General features: G+C 46.3%; 13 non-coding genes across 13 annotated transcripts; all 13 read right to left on the reverse strand.

Annotated features, from left to right (window-relative positions):
* Positions 1 to 1,138: 1,138 nt before the first annotated feature.
* On the reverse strand, positions 1,139 to 1,329 carry LOC142271538 (U2 spliceosomal RNA). Its single transcript, XR_012736577.1, has one exon. It is a non-coding gene; the product is annotated as a U2 spliceosomal RNA (small nuclear RNA).
* A 1,387-nt stretch (positions 1,330 to 2,716) lies between these two features.
* On the reverse strand, positions 2,717 to 2,907 carry LOC142271540 (U2 spliceosomal RNA). Its single transcript, XR_012736579.1, has one exon. It is a non-coding gene; the product is annotated as a U2 spliceosomal RNA (small nuclear RNA).
* A 1,387-nt stretch (positions 2,908 to 4,294) lies between these two features.
* On the reverse strand, positions 4,295 to 4,485 carry LOC142271542 (U2 spliceosomal RNA). The gene has a single exon (XR_012736580.1). It is a non-coding gene; the product is annotated as a U2 spliceosomal RNA (small nuclear RNA).
* Positions 4,486 to 5,872: 1,387 nt separating this feature from the next.
* Positions 5,873 to 6,063, reverse strand: LOC142271543 (U2 spliceosomal RNA). Its single transcript, XR_012736581.1, has one exon. It is a non-coding gene; the product is annotated as a U2 spliceosomal RNA (small nuclear RNA).
* Positions 6,064 to 7,450: 1,387 nt separating this feature from the next.
* Positions 7,451 to 7,641, reverse strand: LOC142271544 (U2 spliceosomal RNA). The gene has a single exon (XR_012736582.1). It is a non-coding gene; the product is annotated as a U2 spliceosomal RNA (small nuclear RNA).
* Positions 7,642 to 9,028: 1,387 nt separating this feature from the next.
* On the reverse strand, positions 9,029 to 9,219 carry LOC142271545 (U2 spliceosomal RNA). Its single transcript, XR_012736583.1, has one exon. It is a non-coding gene; the product is annotated as a U2 spliceosomal RNA (small nuclear RNA).
* A 1,387-nt stretch (positions 9,220 to 10,606) lies between these two features.
* On the reverse strand, positions 10,607 to 10,797 carry LOC142271546 (U2 spliceosomal RNA). The gene has a single exon (XR_012736584.1). It is a non-coding gene; the product is annotated as a U2 spliceosomal RNA (small nuclear RNA).
* Positions 10,798 to 12,184: 1,387 nt separating this feature from the next.
* LOC142271547 (U2 spliceosomal RNA) lies at positions 12,185 to 12,375 on the reverse strand. The gene has a single exon (XR_012736585.1). It is a non-coding gene; the product is annotated as a U2 spliceosomal RNA (small nuclear RNA).
* A 1,387-nt stretch (positions 12,376 to 13,762) lies between these two features.
* Positions 13,763 to 13,953, reverse strand: LOC142271548 (U2 spliceosomal RNA). Its single transcript, XR_012736586.1, has one exon. It is a non-coding gene; the product is annotated as a U2 spliceosomal RNA (small nuclear RNA).
* Positions 13,954 to 15,340: 1,387 nt separating this feature from the next.
* On the reverse strand, positions 15,341 to 15,531 carry LOC142271549 (U2 spliceosomal RNA). The gene has a single exon (XR_012736587.1). It is a non-coding gene; the product is annotated as a U2 spliceosomal RNA (small nuclear RNA).
* A 1,387-nt stretch (positions 15,532 to 16,918) lies between these two features.
* LOC142271550 (U2 spliceosomal RNA) lies at positions 16,919 to 17,109 on the reverse strand. The gene has a single exon (XR_012736588.1). It is a non-coding gene; the product is annotated as a U2 spliceosomal RNA (small nuclear RNA).
* Positions 17,110 to 18,496: 1,387 nt separating this feature from the next.
* On the reverse strand, positions 18,497 to 18,687 carry LOC142271553 (U2 spliceosomal RNA). Its single transcript, XR_012736590.1, has one exon. It is a non-coding gene; the product is annotated as a U2 spliceosomal RNA (small nuclear RNA).
* Positions 18,688 to 20,074: 1,387 nt separating this feature from the next.
* Positions 20,075 to 20,265, reverse strand: LOC142271554 (U2 spliceosomal RNA). Its single transcript, XR_012736591.1, has one exon. It is a non-coding gene; the product is annotated as a U2 spliceosomal RNA (small nuclear RNA).
* Between the last annotated feature and the right edge of the window lie 120 nt (positions 20,266 to 20,385).

Here is a 20,385-nt window from a genome sequence, read left to right on the forward strand (position 1 = left end):
CCAATTCACGATACAAAAAGACGGACAGGACAGGTTGCCTGACTTTCCGTCACTGCCACCCTTTGCCATCCTTACCCGTAGAAAGCCCTTTCATCATCCCCAAACCCTAATCTTTTCCCTTTCCTTCCCAGCCCCCAAACCCTGCCCTCTGTACCTTTCTCACCACCCGCTTCCCTTCTCCTGTCATCCCCCTACCACCCGGGAAAAAAAGAGATTGCCCCCTCCTTCCACTAGCCCACCCTCCCACCCAAAGAACAACTTCTTCTGCGCAGCTTGTTTTCTAGGCAGCAGCGCTATTGTGATGTCATCGGGGGGCATTGTGACAAGCCGCCAGTGTTCCGTCTCTTCATGTTGTGCACAGTTCAAACGGAAAATACATCAACAGGCAGACTACAGAAAAGCTTACTATCAAAGGTTAGAGGGGGGCTTTCTCAGAGGGCTTTTTACAGTTTTTCTATTCCCAATTAGCCGTTTAAGTGTACTTATTGAAAGTAGTAATTCTTTCATAGGCCGCCCTTTCTTAGTATTTGACGTTCCTTATATTGCGGTATGAGGCTTCGCAGTAGGTTGCAAACATTCATCACCCATGACTGTCCCCAATTGAGCTCAGAAGCTCAATGTCTATCATGACCTCTCTTTTAGAATGTCCAAGAGCAAGCAAACTATTCCTCCAGGAGAGGGCGCCAACAGACTACTAAAGAGATCATCATTACTCAAAGAAAACCCCAAAAACCAATGCATGATAGGAATAAACAGGTAACTTTCTTTGGAGTGGAAGCGGAGAGATCGCACCAGATGCCAATTCTAGATGTTATCACACCTGTGGTCACTGCAGCAGCAGGTGAATCCACTTTGTCCAAAAGGGATCTATTCCATTCAATTGCAAATGATCTAGATAAGACAGAGAACTGCAGCACGGGGACATAGCCGAGTTGGTCAGGTTGAGTGGTGATGAGTTTGCTATTTGGATGAATAAAGAAAGTCAAAAGTGTGAAAGATAAAAAACAAAAGGAGGAAGTGTGAAAAGTGAATGGGCCAAATTGAGGTGCATATGAAGACGTATGCTTTCTTCCAATTCATTAAATCGGGCTAATATGAATCAGGTGAATTGAGTTCTGCTTTTGGAAACTGGGTTAAGAAGGGGTGCACCGTTCCTGGAGGTACTGCAATACCAGGTCAATGCGTGGAGTGGACAGAGCAAGCTCTTTTTCCATCTCCCTGTTCTAAAAATCCATTTAATATATGGTCCCCAGATAGGGGACGTATCAGATATTAAACTGATAAGAACAGATACTACACTTGATCTTAGCCAAAAGGCCGAGAAGCGATAACCAGAATTGGTTTGGGCCTCGAGTGGCACCCTGGCCTATGCCGGACACATCTTAGGGAGAGAGAGCGAGAGGGAGACAAACCCACGCCTACACAAGACATTTTGTCACCCAAGCCAACCCTTGAAAAGGCTGCTTTGCAGAGCCAAAACAAGAAGAATGGTGCGTTTTGCAGCCGCCGCCCACTGCAATGAATCTGAATAACTCCTCCTTTAGGGCGCAAGCAACTCCCCTCCCCCTTGCAGTCTTTCCAATTCACGATACAAAAAGACGGACAGGACAGGTTGCCTGACTTTCCGTCACTGCCACCCTTTGCCATCCTTACCCGTAGAAAGCCCTTTCATCATCCCCAAACCCTAATCTTTTCCCTTTCCTTCCCAGCCCCCAAACCCTGCCCTCTGTACCTTTCTCACCACCCGCTTCCCTTCTCCTGTCATCCCCCTACCACCCGGGAAAAAAAGAGATTGCCCCCTCCTTCCACTAGCCCACCCTCCCACCCAAAGAACAACTTCTTCTGCGCAGCTTGTTTTCTAGGCAGCAGCGCTATTGTGATGTCATCGGGGGGCATTGTGACAAGCCGCCAGTGTTCCGTCTCTTCATGTTGTGCACAGTTCAAACGGAAAATACATCAACAGGCAGACTACAGAAAAGCTTACTATCAAAGGTTAGAGGGGGGCTTTCTCAGAGGGCTTTTTACAGTTTTTCTATTCCCAATTAGCCGTTTAAGTGTACTTATTGAAAGTAGTAATTCTTTCATAGGCCGCCCTTTCTTAGTATTTGACGTTCCTTATATTGCGGTATGAGGCTTCGCAGTAGGTTGCAAACATTCATCACCCATGACTGTCCCCAATTGAGCTCAGAAGCTCAATGTCTATCATGACCTCTCTTTTAGAATGTCCAAGAGCAAGCAAACTATTCCTCCAGGAGAGGGCGCCAACAGACTACTAAAGAGATCATCATTACTCAAAGAAAACCCCAAAAACCAATGCATGATAGGAATAAACAGGTAACTTTCTTTGGAGTGGAAGCGGAGAGATCGCACCAGATGCCAATTCTAGATGTTATCACACCTGTGGTCACTGCAGCAGCAGGTGAATCCACTTTGTCCAAAAGGGATCTATTCCATTCAATTGCAAATGATCTAGATAAGACAGAGAACTGCAGCACGGGGACATAGCCGAGTTGGTCAGGTTGAGTGGTGATGAGTTTGCTATTTGGATGAATAAAGAAAGTCAAAAGTGTGAAAGATAAAAAACAAAAGGAGGAAGTGTGAAAAGTGAATGGGCCAAATTGAGGTGCATATGAAGACGTATGCTTTCTTCCAATTCATTAAATCGGGCTAATATGAATCAGGTGAATTGAGTTCTGCTTTTGGAAACTGGGTTAAGAAGGGGTGCACCGTTCCTGGAGGTACTGCAATACCAGGTCAATGCGTGGAGTGGACAGAGCAAGCTCTTTTTCCATCTCCCTGTTCTAAAAATCCATTTAATATATGGTCCCCAGATAGGGGACGTATCAGATATTAAACTGATAAGAACAGATACTACACTTGATCTTAGCCAAAAGGCCGAGAAGCGATAACCAGAATTGGTTTGGGCCTCGAGTGGCACCCTGGCCTATGCCGGACACATCTTAGGGAGAGAGAGCGAGAGGGAGACAAACCCACGCCTACACAAGACATTTTGTCACCCAAGCCAACCCTTGAAAAGGCTGCTTTGCAGAGCCAAAACAAGAAGAATGGTGCGTTTTGCAGCCGCCGCCCACTGCAATGAATCTGAATAACTCCTCCTTTAGGGCGCAAGCAACTCCCCTCCCCCTTGCAGTCTTTCCAATTCACGATACAAAAAGACGGACAGGACAGGTTGCCTGACTTTCCGTCACTGCCACCCTTTGCCATCCTTACCCGTAGAAAGCCCTTTCATCATCCCCAAACCCTAATCTTTTCCCTTTCCTTCCCAGCCCCCAAACCCTGCCCTCTGTACCTTTCTCACCACCCGCTTCCCTTCTCCTGTCATCCCCCTACCACCCGGGAAAAAAAGAGATTGCCCCCTCCTTCCACTAGCCCACCCTCCCACCCAAAGAACAACTTCTTCTGCGCAGCTTGTTTTCTAGGCAGCAGCGCTATTGTGATGTCATCGGGGGGCATTGTGACAAGCCGCCAGTGTTCCGTCTCTTCATGTTGTGCACAGTTCAAACGGAAAATACATCAACAGGCAGACTACAGAAAAGCTTACTATCAAAGGTTAGAGGGGGGCTTTCTCAGAGGGCTTTTTACAGTTTTTCTATTCCCAATTAGCCGTTTAAGTGTACTTATTGAAAGTAGTAATTCTTTCATAGGCCGCCCTTTCTTAGTATTTGACGTTCCTTATATTGCGGTATGAGGCTTCGCAGTAGGTTGCAAACATTCATCACCCATGACTGTCCCCAATTGAGCTCAGAAGCTCAATGTCTATCATGACCTCTCTTTTAGAATGTCCAAGAGCAAGCAAACTATTCCTCCAGGAGAGGGCGCCAACAGACTACTAAAGAGATCATCATTACTCAAAGAAAACCCCAAAAACCAATGCATGATAGGAATAAACAGGTAACTTTCTTTGGAGTGGAAGCGGAGAGATCGCACCAGATGCCAATTCTAGATGTTATCACACCTGTGGTCACTGCAGCAGCAGGTGAATCCACTTTGTCCAAAAGGGATCTATTCCATTCAATTGCAAATGATCTAGATAAGACAGAGAACTGCAGCACGGGGACATAGCCGAGTTGGTCAGGTTGAGTGGTGATGAGTTTGCTATTTGGATGAATAAAGAAAGTCAAAAGTGTGAAAGATAAAAAACAAAAGGAGGAAGTGTGAAAAGTGAATGGGCCAAATTGAGGTGCATATGAAGACGTATGCTTTCTTCCAATTCATTAAATCGGGCTAATATGAATCAGGTGAATTGAGTTCTGCTTTTGGAAACTGGGTTAAGAAGGGGTGCACCGTTCCTGGAGGTACTGCAATACCAGGTCAATGCGTGGAGTGGACAGAGCAAGCTCTTTTTCCATCTCCCTGTTCTAAAAATCCATTTAATATATGGTCCCCAGATAGGGGACGTATCAGATATTAAACTGATAAGAACAGATACTACACTTGATCTTAGCCAAAAGGCCGAGAAGCGATAACCAGAATTGGTTTGGGCCTCGAGTGGCACCCTGGCCTATGCCGGACACATCTTAGGGAGAGAGAGCGAGAGGGAGACAAACCCACGCCTACACAAGACATTTTGTCACCCAAGCCAACCCTTGAAAAGGCTGCTTTGCAGAGCCAAAACAAGAAGAATGGTGCGTTTTGCAGCCGCCGCCCACTGCAATGAATCTGAATAACTCCTCCTTTAGGGCGCAAGCAACTCCCCTCCCCCTTGCAGTCTTTCCAATTCACGATACAAAAAGACGGACAGGACAGGTTGCCTGACTTTCCGTCACTGCCACCCTTTGCCATCCTTACCCGTAGAAAGCCCTTTCATCATCCCCAAACCCTAATCTTTTCCCTTTCCTTCCCAGCCCCCAAACCCTGCCCTCTGTACCTTTCTCACCACCCGCTTCCCTTCTCCTGTCATCCCCCTACCACCCGGGAAAAAAAGAGATTGCCCCCTCCTTCCACTAGCCCACCCTCCCACCCAAAGAACAACTTCTTCTGCGCAGCTTGTTTTCTAGGCAGCAGCGCTATTGTGATGTCATCGGGGGGCATTGTGACAAGCCGCCAGTGTTCCGTCTCTTCATGTTGTGCACAGTTCAAACGGAAAATACATCAACAGGCAGACTACAGAAAAGCTTACTATCAAAGGTTAGAGGGGGGCTTTCTCAGAGGGCTTTTTACAGTTTTTCTATTCCCAATTAGCCGTTTAAGTGTACTTATTGAAAGTAGTAATTCTTTCATAGGCCGCCCTTTCTTAGTATTTGACGTTCCTTATATTGCGGTATGAGGCTTCGCAGTAGGTTGCAAACATTCATCACCCATGACTGTCCCCAATTGAGCTCAGAAGCTCAATGTCTATCATGACCTCTCTTTTAGAATGTCCAAGAGCAAGCAAACTATTCCTCCAGGAGAGGGCGCCAACAGACTACTAAAGAGATCATCATTACTCAAAGAAAACCCCAAAAACCAATGCATGATAGGAATAAACAGGTAACTTTCTTTGGAGTGGAAGCGGAGAGATCGCACCAGATGCCAATTCTAGATGTTATCACACCTGTGGTCACTGCAGCAGCAGGTGAATCCACTTTGTCCAAAAGGGATCTATTCCATTCAATTGCAAATGATCTAGATAAGACAGAGAACTGCAGCACGGGGACATAGCCGAGTTGGTCAGGTTGAGTGGTGATGAGTTTGCTATTTGGATGAATAAAGAAAGTCAAAAGTGTGAAAGATAAAAAACAAAAGGAGGAAGTGTGAAAAGTGAATGGGCCAAATTGAGGTGCATATGAAGACGTATGCTTTCTTCCAATTCATTAAATCGGGCTAATATGAATCAGGTGAATTGAGTTCTGCTTTTGGAAACTGGGTTAAGAAGGGGTGCACCGTTCCTGGAGGTACTGCAATACCAGGTCAATGCGTGGAGTGGACAGAGCAAGCTCTTTTTCCATCTCCCTGTTCTAAAAATCCATTTAATATATGGTCCCCAGATAGGGGACGTATCAGATATTAAACTGATAAGAACAGATACTACACTTGATCTTAGCCAAAAGGCCGAGAAGCGATAACCAGAATTGGTTTGGGCCTCGAGTGGCACCCTGGCCTATGCCGGACACATCTTAGGGAGAGAGAGCGAGAGGGAGACAAACCCACGCCTACACAAGACATTTTGTCACCCAAGCCAACCCTTGAAAAGGCTGCTTTGCAGAGCCAAAACAAGAAGAATGGTGCGTTTTGCAGCCGCCGCCCACTGCAATGAATCTGAATAACTCCTCCTTTAGGGCGCAAGCAACTCCCCTCCCCCTTGCAGTCTTTCCAATTCACGATACAAAAAGACGGACAGGACAGGTTGCCTGACTTTCCGTCACTGCCACCCTTTGCCATCCTTACCCGTAGAAAGCCCTTTCATCATCCCCAAACCCTAATCTTTTCCCTTTCCTTCCCAGCCCCCAAACCCTGCCCTCTGTACCTTTCTCACCACCCGCTTCCCTTCTCCTGTCATCCCCCTACCACCCGGGAAAAAAAGAGATTGCCCCCTCCTTCCACTAGCCCACCCTCCCACCCAAAGAACAACTTCTTCTGCGCAGCTTGTTTTCTAGGCAGCAGCGCTATTGTGATGTCATCGGGGGGCATTGTGACAAGCCGCCAGTGTTCCGTCTCTTCATGTTGTGCACAGTTCAAACGGAAAATACATCAACAGGCAGACTACAGAAAAGCTTACTATCAAAGGTTAGAGGGGGGCTTTCTCAGAGGGCTTTTTACAGTTTTTCTATTCCCAATTAGCCGTTTAAGTGTACTTATTGAAAGTAGTAATTCTTTCATAGGCCGCCCTTTCTTAGTATTTGACGTTCCTTATATTGCGGTATGAGGCTTCGCAGTAGGTTGCAAACATTCATCACCCATGACTGTCCCCAATTGAGCTCAGAAGCTCAATGTCTATCATGACCTCTCTTTTAGAATGTCCAAGAGCAAGCAAACTATTCCTCCAGGAGAGGGCGCCAACAGACTACTAAAGAGATCATCATTACTCAAAGAAAACCCCAAAAACCAATGCATGATAGGAATAAACAGGTAACTTTCTTTGGAGTGGAAGCGGAGAGATCGCACCAGATGCCAATTCTAGATGTTATCACACCTGTGGTCACTGCAGCAGCAGGTGAATCCACTTTGTCCAAAAGGGATCTATTCCATTCAATTGCAAATGATCTAGATAAGACAGAGAACTGCAGCACGGGGACATAGCCGAGTTGGTCAGGTTGAGTGGTGATGAGTTTGCTATTTGGATGAATAAAGAAAGTCAAAAGTGTGAAAGATAAAAAACAAAAGGAGGAAGTGTGAAAAGTGAATGGGCCAAATTGAGGTGCATATGAAGACGTATGCTTTCTTCCAATTCATTAAATCGGGCTAATATGAATCAGGTGAATTGAGTTCTGCTTTTGGAAACTGGGTTAAGAAGGGGTGCACCGTTCCTGGAGGTACTGCAATACCAGGTCAATGCGTGGAGTGGACAGAGCAAGCTCTTTTTCCATCTCCCTGTTCTAAAAATCCATTTAATATATGGTCCCCAGATAGGGGACGTATCAGATATTAAACTGATAAGAACAGATACTACACTTGATCTTAGCCAAAAGGCCGAGAAGCGATAACCAGAATTGGTTTGGGCCTCGAGTGGCACCCTGGCCTATGCCGGACACATCTTAGGGAGAGAGAGCGAGAGGGAGACAAACCCACGCCTACACAAGACATTTTGTCACCCAAGCCAACCCTTGAAAAGGCTGCTTTGCAGAGCCAAAACAAGAAGAATGGTGCGTTTTGCAGCCGCCGCCCACTGCAATGAATCTGAATAACTCCTCCTTTAGGGCGCAAGCAACTCCCCTCCCCCTTGCAGTCTTTCCAATTCACGATACAAAAAGACGGACAGGACAGGTTGCCTGACTTTCCGTCACTGCCACCCTTTGCCATCCTTACCCGTAGAAAGCCCTTTCATCATCCCCAAACCCTAATCTTTTCCCTTTCCTTCCCAGCCCCCAAACCCTGCCCTCTGTACCTTTCTCACCACCCGCTTCCCTTCTCCTGTCATCCCCCTACCACCCGGGAAAAAAAGAGATTGCCCCCTCCTTCCACTAGCCCACCCTCCCACCCAAAGAACAACTTCTTCTGCGCAGCTTGTTTTCTAGGCAGCAGCGCTATTGTGATGTCATCGGGGGGCATTGTGACAAGCCGCCAGTGTTCCGTCTCTTCATGTTGTGCACAGTTCAAACGGAAAATACATCAACAGGCAGACTACAGAAAAGCTTACTATCAAAGGTTAGAGGGGGGCTTTCTCAGAGGGCTTTTTACAGTTTTTCTATTCCCAATTAGCCGTTTAAGTGTACTTATTGAAAGTAGTAATTCTTTCATAGGCCGCCCTTTCTTAGTATTTGACGTTCCTTATATTGCGGTATGAGGCTTCGCAGTAGGTTGCAAACATTCATCACCCATGACTGTCCCCAATTGAGCTCAGAAGCTCAATGTCTATCATGACCTCTCTTTTAGAATGTCCAAGAGCAAGCAAACTATTCCTCCAGGAGAGGGCGCCAACAGACTACTAAAGAGATCATCATTACTCAAAGAAAACCCCAAAAACCAATGCATGATAGGAATAAACAGGTAACTTTCTTTGGAGTGGAAGCGGAGAGATCGCACCAGATGCCAATTCTAGATGTTATCACACCTGTGGTCACTGCAGCAGCAGGTGAATCCACTTTGTCCAAAAGGGATCTATTCCATTCAATTGCAAATGATCTAGATAAGACAGAGAACTGCAGCACGGGGACATAGCCGAGTTGGTCAGGTTGAGTGGTGATGAGTTTGCTATTTGGATGAATAAAGAAAGTCAAAAGTGTGAAAGATAAAAAACAAAAGGAGGAAGTGTGAAAAGTGAATGGGCCAAATTGAGGTGCATATGAAGACGTATGCTTTCTTCCAATTCATTAAATCGGGCTAATATGAATCAGGTGAATTGAGTTCTGCTTTTGGAAACTGGGTTAAGAAGGGGTGCACCGTTCCTGGAGGTACTGCAATACCAGGTCAATGCGTGGAGTGGACAGAGCAAGCTCTTTTTCCATCTCCCTGTTCTAAAAATCCATTTAATATATGGTCCCCAGATAGGGGACGTATCAGATATTAAACTGATAAGAACAGATACTACACTTGATCTTAGCCAAAAGGCCGAGAAGCGATAACCAGAATTGGTTTGGGCCTCGAGTGGCACCCTGGCCTATGCCGGACACATCTTAGGGAGAGAGAGCGAGAGGGAGACAAACCCACGCCTACACAAGACATTTTGTCACCCAAGCCAACCCTTGAAAAGGCTGCTTTGCAGAGCCAAAACAAGAAGAATGGTGCGTTTTGCAGCCGCCGCCCACTGCAATGAATCTGAATAACTCCTCCTTTAGGGCGCAAGCAACTCCCCTCCCCCTTGCAGTCTTTCCAATTCACGATACAAAAAGACGGACAGGACAGGTTGCCTGACTTTCCGTCACTGCCACCCTTTGCCATCCTTACCCGTAGAAAGCCCTTTCATCATCCCCAAACCCTAATCTTTTCCCTTTCCTTCCCAGCCCCCAAACCCTGCCCTCTGTACCTTTCTCACCACCCGCTTCCCTTCTCCTGTCATCCCCCTACCACCCGGGAAAAAAAGAGATTGCCCCCTCCTTCCACTAGCCCACCCTCCCACCCAAAGAACAACTTCTTCTGCGCAGCTTGTTTTCTAGGCAGCAGCGCTATTGTGATGTCATCGGGGGGCATTGTGACAAGCCGCCAGTGTTCCGTCTCTTCATGTTGTGCACAGTTCAAACGGAAAATACATCAACAGGCAGACTACAGAAAAGCTTACTATCAAAGGTTAGAGGGGGGCTTTCTCAGAGGGCTTTTTACAGTTTTTCTATTCCCAATTAGCCGTTTAAGTGTACTTATTGAAAGTAGTAATTCTTTCATAGGCCGCCCTTTCTTAGTATTTGACGTTCCTTATATTGCGGTATGAGGCTTCGCAGTAGGTTGCAAACATTCATCACCCATGACTGTCCCCAATTGAGCTCAGAAGCTCAATGTCTATCATGACCTCTCTTTTAGAATGTCCAAGAGCAAGCAAACTATTCCTCCAGGAGAGGGCGCCAACAGACTACTAAAGAGATCATCATTACTCAAAGAAAACCCCAAAAACCAATGCATGATAGGAATAAACAGGTAACTTTCTTTGGAGTGGAAGCGGAGAGATCGCACCAGATGCCAATTCTAGATGTTATCACACCTGTGGTCACTGCAGCAGCAGGTGAATCCACTTTGTCCAAAAGGGATCTATTCCATTCAATTGCAAATGATCTAGATAAGACAGAGAACTGCAGCACGGGGACATAGCCGAGTTGGTCAGGTTGAGTGGTGATGAGTTTGCTATTTGGATGAATAAAGAAAGTCAAAAGTGTGAAAGATAAAAAACAAAAGGAGGAAGTGTGAAAAGTGAATGGGCCAAATTGAGGTGCATATGAAGACGTATGCTTTCTTCCAATTCATTAAATCGGGCTAATATGAATCAGGTGAATTGAGTTCTGCTTTTGGAAACTGGGTTAAGAAGGGGTGCACCGTTCCTGGAGGTACTGCAATACCAGGTCAATGCGTGGAGTGGACAGAGCAAGCTCTTTTTCCATCTCCCTGTTCTAAAAATCCATTTAATATATGGTCCCCAGATAGGGGACGTATCAGATATTAAACTGATAAGAACAGATACTACACTTGATCTTAGCCAAAAGGCCGAGAAGCGATAACCAGAATTGGTTTGGGCCTCGAGTGGCACCCTGGCCTATGCCGGACACATCTTAGGGAGAGAGAGCGAGAGGGAGACAAACCCACGCCTACACAAGACATTTTGTCACCCAAGCCAACCCTTGAAAAGGCTGCTTTGCAGAGCCAAAACAAGAAGAATGGTGCGTTTTGCAGCCGCCGCCCACTGCAATGAATCTGAATAACTCCTCCTTTAGGGCGCAAGCAACTCCCCTCCCCCTTGCAGTCTTTCCAATTCACGATACAAAAAGACGGACAGGACAGGTTGCCTGACTTTCCGTCACTGCCACCCTTTGCCATCCTTACCCGTAGAAAGCCCTTTCATCATCCCCAAACCCTAATCTTTTCCCTTTCCTTCCCAGCCCCCAAACCCTGCCCTCTGTACCTTTCTCACCACCCGCTTCCCTTCTCCTGTCATCCCCCTACCACCCGGGAAAAAAAGAGATTGCCCCCTCCTTCCACTAGCCCACCCTCCCACCCAAAGAACAACTTCTTCTGCGCAGCTTGTTTTCTAGGCAGCAGCGCTATTGTGATGTCATCGGGGGGCATTGTGACAAGCCGCCAGTGTTCCGTCTCTTCATGTTGTGCACAGTTCAAACGGAAAATACATCAACAGGCAGACTACAGAAAAGCTTACTATCAAAGGTTAGAGGGGGGCTTTCTCAGAGGGCTTTTTACAGTTTTTCTATTCCCAATTAGCCGTTTAAGTGTACTTATTGAAAGTAGTAATTCTTTCATAGGCCGCCCTTTCTTAGTATTTGACGTTCCTTATATTGCGGTATGAGGCTTCGCAGTAGGTTGCAAACATTCATCACCCATGACTGTCCCCAATTGAGCTCAGAAGCTCAATGTCTATCATGACCTCTCTTTTAGAATGTCCAAGAGCAAGCAAACTATTCCTCCAGGAGAGGGCGCCAACAGACTACTAAAGAGATCATCATTACTCAAAGAAAACCCCAAAAACCAATGCATGATAGGAATAAACAGGTAACTTTCTTTGGAGTGGAAGCGGAGAGATCGCACCAGATGCCAATTCTAGATGTTATCACACCTGTGGTCACTGCAGCAGCAGGTGAATCCACTTTGTCCAAAAGGGATCTATTCCATTCAATTGCAAATGATCTAGATAAGACAGAGAACTGCAGCACGGGGACATAGCCGAGTTGGTCAGGTTGAGTGGTGATGAGTTTGCTATTTGGATGAATAAAGAAAGTCAAAAGTGTGAAAGATAAAAAACAAAAGGAGGAAGTGTGAAAAGTGAATGGGCCAAATTGAGGTGCATATGAAGACGTATGCTTTCTTCCAATTCATTAAATCGGGCTAATATGAATCAGGTGAATTGAGTTCTGCTTTTGGAAACTGGGTTAAGAAGGGGTGCACCGTTCCTGGAGGTACTGCAATACCAGGTCAATGCGTGGAGTGGACAGAGCAAGCTCTTTTTCCATCTCCCTGTTCTAAAAATCCATTTAATATATGGTCCCCAGATAGGGGACGTATCAGATATTAAACTGATAAGAACAGATACTACACTTGATCTTAGCCAAAAGGCCGAGAAGCGATAACCAGAATTGGTTTGGGCCTCGAGTGGCACCCTGGCCTATGCCGGACACATCTTAGGGAGAGAGAGCGAGAGGGAGACAAACCCACGCCTACACAAGACATTTTGTCACCCAAGCCAACCCTTGAAAAGGCTGCTTTGCAGAGCCAAAACAAGAAGAATGGTGCGTTTTGCAGCCGCCGCCCACTGCAATGAATCTGAATAACTCCTCCTTTAGGGCGCAAGCAACTCCCCTCCCCCTTGCAGTCTTTCCAATTCACGATACAAAAAGACGGACAGGACAGGTTGCCTGACTTTCCGTCACTGCCACCCTTTGCCATCCTTACCCGTAGAAAGCCCTTTCATCATCCCCAAACCCTAATCTTTTCCCTTTCCTTCCCAGCCCCCAAACCCTGCCCTCTGTACCTTTCTCACCACCCGCTTCCCTTCTCCTGTCATCCCCCTACCACCCGGGAAAAAAAGAGATTGCCCCCTCCTTCCACTAGCCCACCCTCCCACCCAAAGAACAACTTCTTCTGCGCAGCTTGTTTTCTAGGCAGCAGCGCTATTGTGATGTCATCGGGGGGCATTGTGACAAGCCGCCAGTGTTCCGTCTCTTCATGTTGTGCACAGTTCAAACGGAAAATACATCAACAGGCAGACTACAGAAAAGCTTACTATCAAAGGTTAGAGGGGGGCTTTCTCAGAGGGCTTTTTACAGTTTTTCTATTCCCAATTAGCCGTTTAAGTGTACTTATTGAAAGTAGTAATTCTTTCATAGGCCGCCCTTTCTTAGTATTTGACGTTCCTTATATTGCGGTATGAGGCTTCGCAGTAGGTTGCAAACATTCATCACCCATGACTGTCCCCAATTGAGCTCAGAAGCTCAATGTCTATCATGACCTCTCTTTTAGAATGTCCAAGAGCAAGCAAACTATTCCTCCAGGAGAGGGCGCCAACAGACTACTAAAGAGATCATCATTACTCAAAGAAAACCCCAAAAACCAATGCATGATAGGAATAAACAGGTAACTTTCTTTGGAGTGGAAGCGGAGAGATCGCACCAGATGCCAATTCTAGATGTTATCACACCTGTGGTCACTGCAGCAGCAGGTGAATCCACTTTGTCCAAAAGGGATCTATTCCATTCAATTGCAAATGATCTAGATAAGACAGAGAACTGCAGCACGGGGACATAGCCGAGTTGGTCAGGTTGAGTGGTGATGAGTTTGCTATTTGGATGAATAAAGAAAGTCAAAAGTGTGAAAGATAAAAAACAAAAGGAGGAAGTGTGAAAAGTGAATGGGCCAAATTGAGGTGCATATGAAGACGTATGCTTTCTTCCAATTCATTAAATCGGGCTAATATGAATCAGGTGAATTGAGTTCTGCTTTTGGAAACTGGGTTAAGAAGGGGTGCACCGTTCCTGGAGGTACTGCAATACCAGGTCAATGCGTGGAGTGGACAGAGCAAGCTCTTTTTCCATCTCCCTGTTCTAAAAATCCATTTAATATATGGTCCCCAGATAGGGGACGTATCAGATATTAAACTGATAAGAACAGATACTACACTTGATCTTAGCCAAAAGGCCGAGAAGCGATAACCAGAATTGGTTTGGGCCTCGAGTGGCACCCTGGCCTATGCCGGACACATCTTAGGGAGAGAGAGCGAGAGGGAGACAAACCCACGCCTACACAAGACATTTTGTCACCCAAGCCAACCCTTGAAAAGGCTGCTTTGCAGAGCCAAAACAAGAAGAATGGTGCGTTTTGCAGCCGCCGCCCACTGCAATGAATCTGAATAACTCCTCCTTTAGGGCGCAAGCAACTCCCCTCCCCCTTGCAGTCTTTCCAATTCACGATACAAAAAGACGGACAGGACAGGTTGCCTGACTTTCCGTCACTGCCACCCTTTGCCATCCTTACCCGTAGAAAGCCCTTTCATCATCCCCAAACCCTAATCTTTTCCCTTTCCTTCCCAGCCCCCAAACCCTGCCCTCTGTACCTTTCTCACCACCCGCTTCCCTTCTCCTGTCATCCCCCTACCACCCGGGAAAAAAAGAGATTGCCCCCTCCTTCCACTAGCCCACCCTCCCACCCAAAGAACAACTTCTTCTGCGCAGCTTGTTTTCTAGGCAGCAGCGCTATTGTGATGTCATCGGGGGGCATTGTGACAAGCCGCCAGTGTTCCGTCTCTTCATGTTCTGCACAGTTCAAACGGAAAATACATCAACAGGCAGACTACAGAAAAGCTTACTATCAAAGGTTAGAGGGGGGCTTTCTCAGAGGGCTTTTTACAGTTTTTCTATTCCCAATTAGCCGTTTAAGTGTACTTATTGAAAGTAGTAATTCTTTCATAGGCCGCCCTTTCTTAGTATTTGACGTTCCTTATATTGCGGTATGAGGCTTCGCAGTAGGTTGCAAACATTCATCACCCATGACTGTCCCCAATTGAGCTCAGAAGCTCAATGTCTATCATGACCTCTCTTTTAGAATGTCCAAGAGCAAGCAAACTATTCCTCCAGGAGAGGGCGCCAACAGACTACTAAAGAGATCATCATTACTCAAAGAAAACCCCAAAAACCAATGCATGATAGGAATAAACAGGTAACTTTCTTTGGAGTGGAAGCGGAGAGATCGCACCAGATGCCAATTCTAGATGTTATCACACCTGTGGTCACTGCAGCAGCAGGTGAATCCACTTTGTCCAAAAGGGATCTATTCCATTCAATTGCAAATGATCTAGATAAGACAGAGAACTGCAGCACGGGGACATAGCCGAGTTGGTCAGGTTGAGTGGTGATGAGTTTGCTATTTGGATGAATAAAGAAAGTCAAAAGTGTGAAAGATAAAAAACAAAAGGAGGAAGTGTGAAAAGTGAATGGGCCAAATTGAGGTGCATATGAAGACGTATGCTTTCTTCCAATTCATTAAATCGGGCTAATATGAATCAGGTGAATTGAGTTCTGCTTTTGGAAACTGGGTTAAGAAGGGGTGCACCGTTCCTGGAGGTACTGCAATACCAGGTCAATGCGTGGAGTGGACAGAGCAAGCTCTTTTTCCATCTCCCTGTTCTAAAAATCCATTTAATATATGGTCCCCAGATAGGGGACGTATCAGATATTAAACTGATAAGAACAGATACTACACTTGATCTTAGCCAAAAGGCCGAGAAGCGATAACCAGAATTGGTTTGGGCCTCGAGTGGCACCCTGGCCTATGCCGGACACATCTTAGGGAGAGAGAGCGAGAGGGAGACAAACCCACGCCTACACAAGACATTTTGTCACCCAAGCCAACCCTTGAAAAGGCTGCTTTGCAGAGCCAAAACAAGAAGAATGGTGCGTTTTGCAGCCGCCGCCCACTGCAATGAATCTGAATAACTCCTCCTTTAGGGCGCAAGCAACTCCCCTCCCCCTTGCAGTCTTTCCAATTCACGATACAAAAAGACGGACAGGACAGGTTGCCTGACTTTCCGTCACTGCCACCCTTTGCCATCCTTACCCGTAGAAAGCCCTTTCATCATCCCCAAACCCTAATCTTTTCCCTTTCCTTCCCAGCCCCCAAACCCTGCCCTCTGTACCTTTCTCACCACCCGCTTCCCTTCTCCTGTCATCCCCCTACCACCCGGGAAAAAAAGAGATTGCCCCCTCCTTCCACTAGCCCACCCTCCCACCCAAAGAACAACTTCTTCTGCGCAGCTTGTTTTCTAGGCAGCAGCGCTATTGTGATGTCATCGGGGGGCATTGTGACAAGCCGCCAGTGTTCCGTCTCTTCATGTTGTGCACAGTTCAAACGGAAAATACATCAACAGGCAGACTACAGAAAAGCTTACTATCAAAGGTTAGAGGGGGGCTTTCTCAGAGGGCTTTTTACAGTTTTTCTATTCCCAATTAGCCGTTTAAGTGTACTTATTGAAAGTAGTAATTCTTTCATAGGCCGCCCTTTCTTAGTATTTGACGTTCCTTATATTGCGGTATGAGGCTTCGCAGTAGGTTGCAAACATTCATCACCCATGACTGTCCCCAATTGAGCTCAGAAGCTCAATGTCTATCATGACCTCTCTTTTAGAATGTCCAAGAGCAAGCAAACTATTCCTCCAGGAGAGGGCGCCAACAGACTACTAAAGAGATCATCATTACTCAAAGAAAACCCCAAAAACCAATGCATGATAGGAATAAACAGGTAACTTTCTTTGGAGTGGAAGCGGAGAGATCGCACCAGATGCCAATTCTAGATGTTATCACACCTGTGGTCACTGCAGCAGCAGGTGAATCCACTTTGTCCAAAAGGGATCTATTCCATTCAATTGCAAATGATCTAGATAAGACAGAGAACTGCAGCACGGGGACATAGCCGAGTTGGTCAGGTTGAGTGGTGATGAGTTTGCTATTTGGATGAATAAAGAAAGTCAAAAGTGTGAAAGATAAAAAACAAAAGGAGGAAGTGTGAAAAGTGAATGGGCCAAATTGAGGTGCATATGAAGACGTATGCTTTCTTCCAATTCATTAAATCGGGCTAATATGAATCAGGTGAATTGAGTTCTGCTTTTGGAAACTGGGTTAAGAAGGGGTGCACCGTTCCTGGAGGTACTGCAATACCAGGTCAATGCGTGGAGTGGACAGAGCAAGCTCTTTTTCCATCTCCCTGTTCTAAAAATCCATTTAATATATGGTCCCCAGATAGGGGACGTATCAGATATTAAACTGATAAGAACAGATACTACACTTGATCTTAGCCAAAAGGCCGAGAAGCGATAACCAGAATTGGTTTGGGCCTCGAGTGGCACCCTGGCCTATGCCGGACACATCTTAGGGAGAGAGAGCGAGAGGGAGACAAACCCACGCCTACACAAGACATTTTGTCACCCAAGCCAACCCTTGAAAAGGCTGCTTTGCAGAGCCAAAACAAGAAGAATGGTGCGTTTTGCAGCCGCCGCCCACTGCAATGAATCTGAATAACTCCTCCTTTAGGGCGCAAGCAACTCCCCTCCCCCTTGCAGTCTTTCCAATTCACGATACAAAAAGACGGACAGGACAGGTTGCCTGACTTTCCGTCACTGCCACCCTTTGCCATCCTTACCCGTAGAAAGCCCTTTCATCATCCCCAAACCCTAATCTTTTCCCTTTCCTTCCCAGCCCCCAAACCCTGCCCTCTGTACCTTTCTCACCACCCGCTTCCCTTCTCCTGTCATCCCCCTACCACCCGGGAAAAAAAGAGATTGCCCCCTCCTTCCACTAGCCCACCCTCCCACCCAAAGAACAACTTCTTCTGCGCAGCTTGTTTTCTAGGCAGCAGCGCTATTGTGATGTCATCGGGGGGCATTGTGACAAGCCGCCAGTGTTCCGTCTCTTCATGTTGTGCACAGTTCAAACGGAAAATACATCAACAGGCAGACTACAGAAAAGCTTACTATCAAAGGTTAGAGGGGGGCTTTCTCAGAGGGCTTTTTACAGTTTTTCTATTCCCAATTAGCCGTTTAAGTGTACTTATTGAAAGTAGTAATTCTTTCATAGGCCGCCCTTTCTTAGTATTTGACGTTCCTTATATTGCGGTATGAGGCTTCGCAGTAGGTTGCAAACATTCATCACCCATGACTGTCCCCAATTGAGCTCAGAAGCTCAATGTCTATCATGACCTCTCTTTTAGAATGTCCAAGAGCAAGCAAACTATTCCTCCAGGAGAGGGCGCCAACAGACTACTAAAGAGATCATCATTACTCAAAGAAAACCCCAAAAACCAATGCATGATAGGAATAAACAGGTAACTTTCTTTGGAGTGGAAGCGGAGAGATCGCACCAGATGCCAATTCTAGATGTTATCACACCTGTGGTCACTGCAGCAGCAGGTGAATCCACTTTGTCCAAAAGGGATCTATTCCATTCAATTGCAAATGATCTAGATAAGACAGAGAACTGCAGCACGGGGACATAGCCGAGTTGGTCAGGTTGAGTGGTGATGAGTTTGCTATTTGGATGAATAAAGAAAGTCAAAAGTGTGAAAGATAAAAAACAAAAGGAGGAAGTGTGAAAAGTGAATGGGCCAAATTGAGGTGCATATGAAGACGTATGCTTTCTTCCAATTCATTAAATCGGGCTAATATGAATCAGGTGAATTGAGTTCTGCTTTTGGAAACTGGGTTAAGAAGGGGTGCACCGTTCCTGGAGGTACTGCAATACCAGGTCAATGCGTGGAGTGGACAGAGCAAGCTCTTTTTCCATCTCCCTGTTCTAAAAATCCATTTAATATATGGTCCCCAGATAGGGGACGTATCAGATATTAAACTGATAAGAACAGATACTACACTTGATCTTAGCCAAAAGGCCGAGAAGCGATAACCAGAATTGGTTTGGGCCTCGAGTGGCACCCTGGCCTATGCCGGACACATCTTAGGGAGAGAGAGCGAGAGGGAGACAAACCCACGCCTACACAAGACATTTTGTCACCCAAGCCAACCCTTGAAAAGGCTGCTTTGCAGAGCCAAAACAAGAAGAATGGTGCGTTTTGCAGCCGCCGCCCACTGCAATGAATCTGAATAACTCCTCCTTTAGGGCGCAAGCAACTCCCCTCCCCCTTGCAGTCTTTCCAATTCACGATACAAAAAGACGGACAGGACAGGTTGCCTGACTTTCCGTCACTGCCACCCTTTGCCATCCTTACCCGTAGAAAGCCCTTTCATCATCCCCAAACCCTAATCTTTTCCCTTTCCTTCCCAGCCCCCAAACCCTGCCCTCTGTACCTTTCTCACCACCCGCTTCCCTTCTCCTGTCATCCCCCTACCACCCGGGAAAAAAAGAGATTGCCCCCTCCTTCCACTAGCCCACCCTCCCACCCAAAGAACAACTTCTTCTGCGCAGCTTGTTTTCTAGGCAGCAGCGCTATTGTGATGTCATCGGGGGGCATTGTGACAAGCCGCCAGTGTTCCGTCTCTTCATGTTGTGCACAGTTCAAACGGAAAATACATCAACAGGCAGACTACAGAAAAGCTTACTATCAAAGGTTAGAGGGGGGCTTTCTCAGAGGGCTTTTTACAGTTTTTCTATTCCCAATTAGCCGTTTAAGTGTACTTATTGAAAGTAGTAATTCTTTCATAGGCCGCCCTTTCTTAGTATTTGACGTTCCTTATATTGCGGTATGAGGCTTCGCAGTAGGTTGCAAACATTCATCACCCATGACTGTCCCCAATTGAGCTCAGAAGCTCAATGTCTATCATGACCTCTCTTTTAGAATGTCCAAGAGCAAGCAAACTATTCCTCCAGGAGAGGGCGCCAACAGACTACTAAAGAGATCATCATTACTCAAAGAAAACCCCAAAAACCAATGCATGATAGGAATAAACAGGTAACTTTCTTTGGAGTGGAAGCGGAGAGATCGCACCAGATGCCAATTCTAGATGTTATCACACCTGTGGTCACTGCAGCAGCAGGTGAATCCACTTTGTCCAAAAGGGATCTATTCCATTCAATTGCAAATGATCTAGATAAGACAGAGAACTGCAGCACGGGGACATAGCCGAGTTGGTCAGGTTGAGTGGTGATGAGTTTGCTATTTGGATGAATAAAGAAAGTCAAAAGTGTGAAAGATAAAAAACAAAAGGAGGAAGTGTGAAAAGTGAATGGGCCAAATTGAGGTGCATATGAAGACGTATGCTTTCTTCCAATTCATTAAATCGGGCTAATATGAATCAGGTGAATTGAGTTCTGCTTTTGGAAACTGGGTTAAGAAGGGGTGCACCGTTCCTGGAGGTACTGCAATACCAGGTCAATGCGTGGAGTGGACAGAGCAAGCTCTTTTTCCATCTCCCTGTTCTAAAAATCCATTTAATATATGGTCCCCAGATAGGGGACGTATCAGATATTAAACTGATAAGAACAGATACTACACTTGATCTTAGCCAAAAGGCCGAGAAGCGATAACCAGAATTGGTTTGGGCCTCGAGTGGCACCCTGGCCTATGCCGGACACATCTTAGGGAGAGAGAGCGAGAGGGAGACAAACCCACGCCTACACAAGACATTTTGTCACCCAAGCCAAC

Source organism: Anomaloglossus baeobatrachus, unplaced genomic scaffold, assembly GCF_048569485.1.
Source record: "Anomaloglossus baeobatrachus isolate aAnoBae1 unplaced genomic scaffold, aAnoBae1.hap1 Scaffold_3371, whole genome shotgun sequence".
In the NCBI taxonomy this organism is placed as follows: Eukaryota; Metazoa; Chordata; class Amphibia; order Anura; family Aromobatidae; genus Anomaloglossus; species Anomaloglossus baeobatrachus.